Below are 7,898 nucleotides of genomic sequence, written 5' to 3'. Positions count from 1 at the left end.
ACTTACATCTATCCCACTTCTCATCCTCTCCTCCTGTCTCCATTCAGAAAGGGGCAGGCCTCCCATGTGCTTGAATAAAGTATGCCATATCAAGTTGAGGTAGGATTGAGCTCCTCCCTCTTCATAAAAGCTGGGCAAGGTTATCCAGCATGGGAACAGGTTCAGGGAGACTTCTTAGTAATTATGAAAGCTTGCCCTTTAGTGTAGGCTTTTCCCCAACTAGCTCTTATAAATTAATTTAACCTGCCTTCATTAATCTATGATCTGCCCCATGCCTTTCCTTTAAATGTCTCCACCATTCTGTGTGCCTGACTTGGTCCTCCAGTAGCTGGTGTCTCCCTGCAGCGGGATTCATCTCTTCTGCTCCATCCCATGAATCCTGCCTGTCCTCTCCTGCCTAGCTATTGGCCACTCGGCTCTATTAAACCAATCAGAAGGTGCCTTGGCAAAGACAGATCTTCACAGGGTACAAAAAGATTATCCCACACAGTACTGCTTCATCGTTTTAAAGTACAACTGAGTCAATGTGATTTTTTTAATGCTGTAGTAAGATTAAATCAGAATATATGGACCAGAAATGACCTGTAATCCTAATATTTCTGTTAAAGTCTCGATACATTTGTAGTAGAATTTTTAAAGGTGCTTTACTTATGTTTAGGTTGCATTTGTTTAACTCTGTGAATCTGTGTTACTGTGCCTGTGTAAAACACCTGATGGTCTAATGAAGAACTGGCCAATAGCAAAGCAGGAGAACGGATAGGCAAGACTGGCAGGCAGATCGTATAAATAGAAGTAGAAATCTGAAAGAAGTATTAGAGATCCAGCAGCCAGAGGAGGAGGACTCCAGGAGCCAGCAGGTCAGCTACACACAGCAAGCCACAGCGTAAGAGTAAGACACAAAAATAAGAGAACGGGAAAGGCCCAGAGGTAAAAGGTAGATGTAATAAGTTTTTTTTAATGAGTTTTATTATGTGTATAGAAGAGGGTGCCAAATCTCATTACAGATGGTTGTAAGCCACCATTTGGGTGCTGGGAATTGAACTCAGGACCTCTGGAAGAGCAGTCAGTGCTCTTAATCTCTGAGCCAGCTCTTCAGCCCCAGGTGTAATGAGTTAAGGAAAGCTGACAAGAAACTAGCCAAGCCAAAGCCGAGCATTCATAAATAAGAAAAAGCCACCCTGAATGAATGTTTTTGGGAGCTGGTTGGCGGGCTCCCCGAAAGAGCCAAAGAAATCTCCAGGAGCACACATTCATATACATCTGGTGTTGTGGATCAGGATGTGAATACCAGACTGACTCCCCATGGCTGTTTGAAACCAAAACAATAGCCAAATTGTTGTTAAGAAACCACATTTTTTATATATATTGATATTAAGTCTCCATAGCTTACAAGAATAAGTTTCTGTTTCCTAAGCCTAATGTACCATCCAAAACATGTTTCAACCTATGCTGAACTTGTGACCCAATGATGTATGCTCACCATTTGCCTTACAAAAATAACCTGTGATATGATTGTACTTTTGCCTTATGAAACTGTTTTTCCAGATACCTTGATGATTCCCCTGCCATATGATGTATTATTGAACGAGCTTTTTTTTTTTTTTTTAATTTCATCTCGTCTAAGGCCCAATTATCTCGACATCCGTTTTCTATTAACCTTAACTCTTCCCCTAGAATAGACCCCAAAAAGCAATGAGGGTTTGCTCTGAAACACTTTGGGAAAGAAAGCCAACTGACCAGTTTCTGGTGCACCTGTGAAATGAAGCTTGCTTTAATCAGACATTCGTGCCATTGGTTTTTCCCAGGCCTAACAGCTGTCCAGTCCACTCACTCTGTTTCTCAGTAGCATCTCTACTGCAGGCAGTCAGAACTAATCCAGGAAGAGTATCACACAGGGAGTCCAGGAATACCTTCCCACAGACTTCTGGTAAATGTAGTCCATGCGACTGTGACATCACAGGAAGCGGCCCAGGAGATCCTTTTCGGCTATCGGTCGCGAAAGGAGGGTCTTTCCCAAAGTTGGGCGAGAGTCCATCTCTTCTCTACAATCCTGTTGCATCTCTGACATGGAGGTTGGTCCAGGGTGCAGCTCAGGCTGAGCCACTATGCGGGATGCGGGGATCCGACTTGAAGGGAGCGGACCTGGGTGAGAGGTCGGAATAAGCTTCCCTGGAGTGCTGTGCTGAACTAGTTGAGTCACGTGAGGTTGCAGGTCAGGGCTGGGGAGAGAGTGATAGGGACTGTGCCTTGAGTGATGGTGTCCTTAGGACGCCACGTGCAGCCGGAGTCCACCTTGGGCTTCTGGGACAGGAGAGCTGCCTGGTAGCGCGGAGTAGATGATAGTGCAGAGTCCAGGATTGCAAACTAATGACGGTCAGCTGACTGCCTGCTCCTGAGGTGGAGCTGGGAGCTCAGTGAGCAGCTTTGGTGGGGGAGCATGCTTCTCTAGCTGCGCCGTTCTCACGTGGACGCGGTCAGATTTCTCAGAATTTGTAGAGCAAACGGGGTCTGGTCCTTCCTAAACTCTGCAGCCGGCCTAGTGTAACGGTCTTGATTGTGTTCATTTTCTCTGCCAGTTCGAGAATTAAGGGAGGAAAAACCTGAGGCCCAACAGTTCACTGGTGGGAAATTGTGAAATACGGACAGATGCCAGAATCAGCTGCTATAGAAAAGCTTTGACTAGAGTGAGAGAACACACATTCTGCAGACATATGGAGGGGAAGACCCAGTGCAAAGCTGAATGGGGACTAGAGAAGCTGAACCCAGGTTCACCTTGAGGGTGGGTTTTCTTAAATTGTTCACAGTTCCTTTAATCGTGATTTAGAGTTGAGTAAATAAAAAAGTCAAAATGTCTGCTAGTCCCCAAATGGTTTTGTCAGCATGTCTTCATCTAGCCTTGACATTATTGAGTTTGTCTAGAAGCAGGGTTCCTAGGAACAGATGAAAAACTCTCATGGCCTTGGGTTCCAGTGCCAAGCATTTGTGTCGGGTCAACAGGGTGAGGAAGAGCTCACATACTGTGTGTTTTCATGTGATTTAAAGTAAACAGACCTGTGATAGAAAAGAAACTTCAGTCTACTCTATTGCACATCCCTGACATCTCTGCATTTGTGAGAGGCAGGCAAGACCCTCTGGTCCTCCTCTATTTCAAAACAAATTCAAGGACAGCTTATGCTATCTGCTTCTGTAACAAGGAAACACTTAAACATATTTTATGGACTTGATAAATACTTTCTTTTGTTCATTTCATTTATCTTACATGTGTTTAATTTCTATGGTCTATTCCATGTGTAATTGAAACGTGTTTTCACTCTTATGTGTCATGAGCCCCCCAGAGATCCCCAGGAGTCCAAGTTCATATGCAAAAGCAAAGAAACTTGATTGTAAGTACAGGCTTGGGCTCCCTGTCCATTCCAGCACAGCAGTTGGATCAGGGAGAGCCTTGAGCTCAGTTGAGGCAAGGTTTTTAAGGAGTAAAGGATGGGGGGTTGGGGAATTCCAGATTCAGATGAGGGTGGAACTCATGATTGGGCAGGAGTGAGGTAACAGAAGTTTTGTTAAACAGTGATTGGTATGGGCGTTGCTGCAATTGGGAATCTATATACAAATTTGCAAACTATTCCTTGTGTTCTAGAGCTTTTAGTACTTGTCTCAATTTTGATTGGTCTCCTGCAGTCTGTTGCTTTTCCTGGTTATAGTAAGGGTGAGGCCTTGTCCTTGTATCATTAGTCTACAGCCTGTCGTGGCTGCACTGATGTTAAGTTAGGCCTCTTCATTCACTAACATGCTTTCGTTATCAGTATTAAATTTTGGTGATTACATACTTGTTTTCATTTACTCTGTGAGGAAAAATTTCTCTTTAACTGCCTAGAATATTCCTCTCTATATGTAGTGATTGTTCATTCTTTTTGGATATTAATCTGTGTTTGTCACTTTTATGACCTGATGCTGATTTCTTCTGGTTTCACTGATTCCTTCCAGGTTGCTCCTTTCATATCTAATCTGAGACTCCATTATTTCTTCATTTCCATTCTGCAGTTCTTGACTGATGTGGCTGCTCTGGTTACATTCCTGGGTCTTTTTTTCTGCAGCTGCAGCAGGGATACCTTCCCCTGTCCTTACTCCAGAGGTTCCACTGTGTACAGATGCTTCTTACAGTGAGCCAGAACAAAACCACTTCCTCCCTGTCCTTCACATGGGCACTGCCATGTCCAACCAGTAAAGCAAAGTGCTCATGTTGGTTCCTGCTCTTCACAGGTCCAGTCCAGGTCCCCTTGTTGAGCAGTCCTGTCTCTTTCCTCCCAGGCTTCTTTCATTGTATTCTAATGTCAGTGTGAGGGAGGGAGTTCCTTGTGTTTACAGCTCATGCATGAACCCTGCTGTGTTAGACATGTCATATCTGGAAAACTCTGGTGGGGAGGTGTGCTGGGTGAGGACATTCAGTTTCTCTTGATCCATCTATACGATTATATAGAGTCCATGGAGAGATATTGCATAAGATTTAAACAGGGGTCAAACACATCCAAGGAATAAACCTGAGCAGCCCAGATTTTCATTACACTGTCAGCTCTGGTTGTATTTGTGCCTGTCATAGTGTCCCCCAGAGTCACTATCAAATGCAGCAACATATTTTGAGTTGAAAGGTGTGTGTGGTTCAATGACCAACTCTTTCAAAATCTGCATTCCATTGTTCTCTTCTTAGCAGCATCTGTATGAATTTAAGTCAGATCTATGAGAGTGCATGTCCTAAATCTTTATTGGATATACTCCACATACTGTTGCTTTAAGAAGACTAGAAACAGCATATGGACTATTCAAATCCAAAAATATATCCAGACATCTAATGTACAGAGTAAAGAATGTGATGTTTATTTTGTAAAATGATTATATAATTCATGTTTCCATATCTAGTATGTACTTATGAGTGAGTACATATCATGTTTGTCCTTCTGGGTTTGGGTTCCCTGACTCAGGATGATATTTTTCTAGTTCTATCCATTTGCCTACAAATTTCATGCTGTCATTGTTTTTCTCTGCTGAGTAGTACTCCATTGTGTATATGTACGACATTTTCTTAATCCATTCTTCAATTGATGGGCATCTAGATTGTTTCCTGGTTCTGGCTATTACAAATGATGCTGCTATGAACATAGCTGAGCATGTATCTTTATGGTATGAATCAGCATTCCTTGGGTATATGCCCAAGAGTGGGATGGCTGGGTCTTGAGGTAAATCGATTCCCATTTTTCTGAGAAACTACCATTGATTTCTACAGTGGTTGTACAAGCTTGCATTCCCACTAACAGTGGAGGAGTGTTCCCTTTGCTCCACATCCTCTCCAACCTTGACTGTCATTGGTGTTTTTGATCATAGCCATTCTGACAGGTGTAAGATGATATCTCAGTTGTTTTGATTTGCATTTCTCTGATGACTAAGGATGTTGAGCATTTCCTTAAATGTCTTTCAGCCATTTGAGATTTTTCTTTTGAGAATTCTCTGTTTAGCTCTTTAGCCCATTTTTTAATTGGACTGTTCAGTATTTTGATGTCTAGTTTCTTGAGTTCTTTATATACTTTGGAGATCAATCCTCTGTTAGATGTGGGGTTGGTGAAGGTCTTTTCCCATTCTGTAGGCTGTCGTTTTGTCTTATTGACCATGTACTTTGCCCTACAAATGCTGAATTTCAAGAGGTCCCACTTATTAATTGTTGCTCTCAATGTCTGTACTACTGGTATTGTATGTAGGAAGTGATATCCGGTGCCAATGTGTTCATGACAACTTCCTACTTTCTCTTCTATTAGGTTCAGAGTAACTGGAATTATGTTGAGATTTGATCCACTTGGACTTAAGTTTTGTGCATAGTGACAGATATGGATATATTTCCAATCTTCTACATGTTGACATCCAGTTATTCAAGCACCATGTGTTGAAGATGCTTTCTTTTTTCCATTGTGAAGTGTTGGCTTCTTTGTCAAAAATCAGGTGTTCATGCCTGTGTGGATTAATGTCAGGGTTCAATTAGATTCCATTGGTCCACATGTCACTTTTTATGCCAGTATCAAGCTGTTTTTATTACTGTAGGTCTATAGTAGAGCTTGAATTCAGGAATCATGATGCCTTCAGAGATTGCTTTATTGTACAGGATTGTTTTGGCTATCCTGGGTGTTTTGTTTTTCCATATGAAGTTGAGTATTGTTCTTTCCAGGTCTGGGCGATTGCATTGAATCTGTAATTGCAAAAAGCAATTGCTTTTGGTAAGATTGCCATTTCTACTATGTTAATCCTACCTGTGTCCATGAGCATGGGAGAACTTTCCCTTTTCTGACATCTTCTTCAATTTCTTTCTTTAGAGATTTAAAGTTCTTGTCATACAGGTCCTTCACTTGCATAGTTAGAGTCACCACAAGGTATTTTCATTATTTGTGGCTATTGTAAAGGTGATGTTTCTCTGATTTTTTTTCTCAGCCTGTATGTCATTTGTATATAGGAGGACTATTGGGTTGTTTGTTTGTTTGTTTGTTTTAGTTAATCTTGTATCATGTCACATTATTGAAGGTGTTTATTCAGCTGTAGGAGTTCCTTGGTGAAATTTTTGGGGTCACTAATGTATATTATCATGTCATCTGCAAATAGTGAAAGCTTGACTTCTTTCTTACCAATTTGTATCCCCCTTGATCTCCTTTTGTTGTGTTATTGCTGTAGCTAGAACTTCAAGTACTATATTGAATAAGTATGGGGAGAGCAGACAGCCTTGTCTTGTTCCTGGTTTTAGTGGAATCACTTTGAGTTTCTCTCCATTTAATTTGATGTTGGCTGTTGGCTTCCTGTAAATTGCCTTTATTGTGTTTAGGTATGTTCTCTGTATTCCTGATCTCTCCAAGACCTTTATCATGAAGAGGTGTTGGATTTTGTCAAAGGCCTTTTCAGCATCTAATGAAATGATCATGTAGTTTTTTTTTTCTTTCAGTTTGTTGACAGACTTTCATATGTTGAATCACCCTTGCATCCCTGGGATGAAGCCTACTTGATCATGGTGGATAATTGTTTTGATGTGTTCTTGGAGTCTGTTTGCCAGTATTTTATTGAGTATTTTTGCATCAATGTTCATGAGGGAGATCGGTCTGTAGTTCTCTTTCTTTGTTGCATCTTTGTTTGGCTTGGGAATCAGGGTAATTGTAGCCTCATAGAAGGAGTTTGGAAGTGTTCCTTCTGTTTCTATTGTGTGGAACAATTCTCTTCTTTGAGATCTGGTAGAATTCTGCGCTGAAACCATCTGGTCCTGGGCTTTTTTTGGTGGGGAGACTTTTGGTCTTGGTTGGGAAAATAGAAATGACTGTTTCTATTTTCTTAGGGGTTATTGGTCTATTTAAATCGTTTATCTATCTGGTCTTGATTTAAGTTAGGTATGTGGTACCTATCCAGAAAATTGTCTATTTCTTTTAGATTTTCCAATTTTGTGGCATACAGGTATTTGAAGTATGACCTGATGATTCTCTGGATTGCCTCATTGTCTGTTGTTATGTCTCCCTTTTATTTTCTGATTTTGTTAATTTGGAAGCTCTCGCTCTACTTTTTGGTAAGTCTGGATAGGGGCTTGTCTATCTTGTTGATTTTTCTCAAAGAACCAACTCTTTGTTTCATTGGTTCTTTGTTTCTATTTTATTAATTTTAGCTCTCAATTTGATTATTTCTGGACATCTATTTCTCCTGGGTGACTTTGCTTCTTCTTGTTCTAGAGCTTTCAGGTGTGCTGTTAAGTAACTAGTGTGAGATTTCTCCAACTTATTTATGTGGCCATTTAGTGCTATGAATTTTCCTCTTAGCACTGCTTTCATAGTGTCCCATAAGTTTGGGTATATAGTACATGCACTTTCATTGAATTCTAGGAAATCTTAACA

General features: G+C 41.0%; 1 protein-coding gene across 1 annotated transcript in view; it reads left to right on the top strand.

Annotated features, from left to right (window-relative positions):
• The first annotated feature begins 1,738 nt into the window (after positions 1-1,738).
• LOC114685533 (zinc finger protein 58-like) overlaps positions 1,739-7,898 on the top strand; it is a 57,188-nt gene continuing 51,028 nt past the window's right edge. Inside the window, exon 1 of the mRNA XM_037209361.1 lies at positions 1,739-2,072. The gene's annotated coding sequence lies outside the window, so the exon portion shown is untranslated. The remainder of the gene's footprint in view (positions 2,073-7,898) is intronic.

The sequence above is a fragment of the Peromyscus leucopus genome, chromosome 11, assembly GCF_004664715.2.
Source record: "Peromyscus leucopus breed LL Stock chromosome 11, UCI_PerLeu_2.1, whole genome shotgun sequence".
Taxonomy (NCBI): domain Eukaryota; kingdom Metazoa; phylum Chordata; class Mammalia; order Rodentia; family Cricetidae; genus Peromyscus; species Peromyscus leucopus.
The sequence above is the reverse complement of the archived record's forward strand: the minus strand, read 5'-3'. Positions and strand labels throughout refer to the sequence as shown.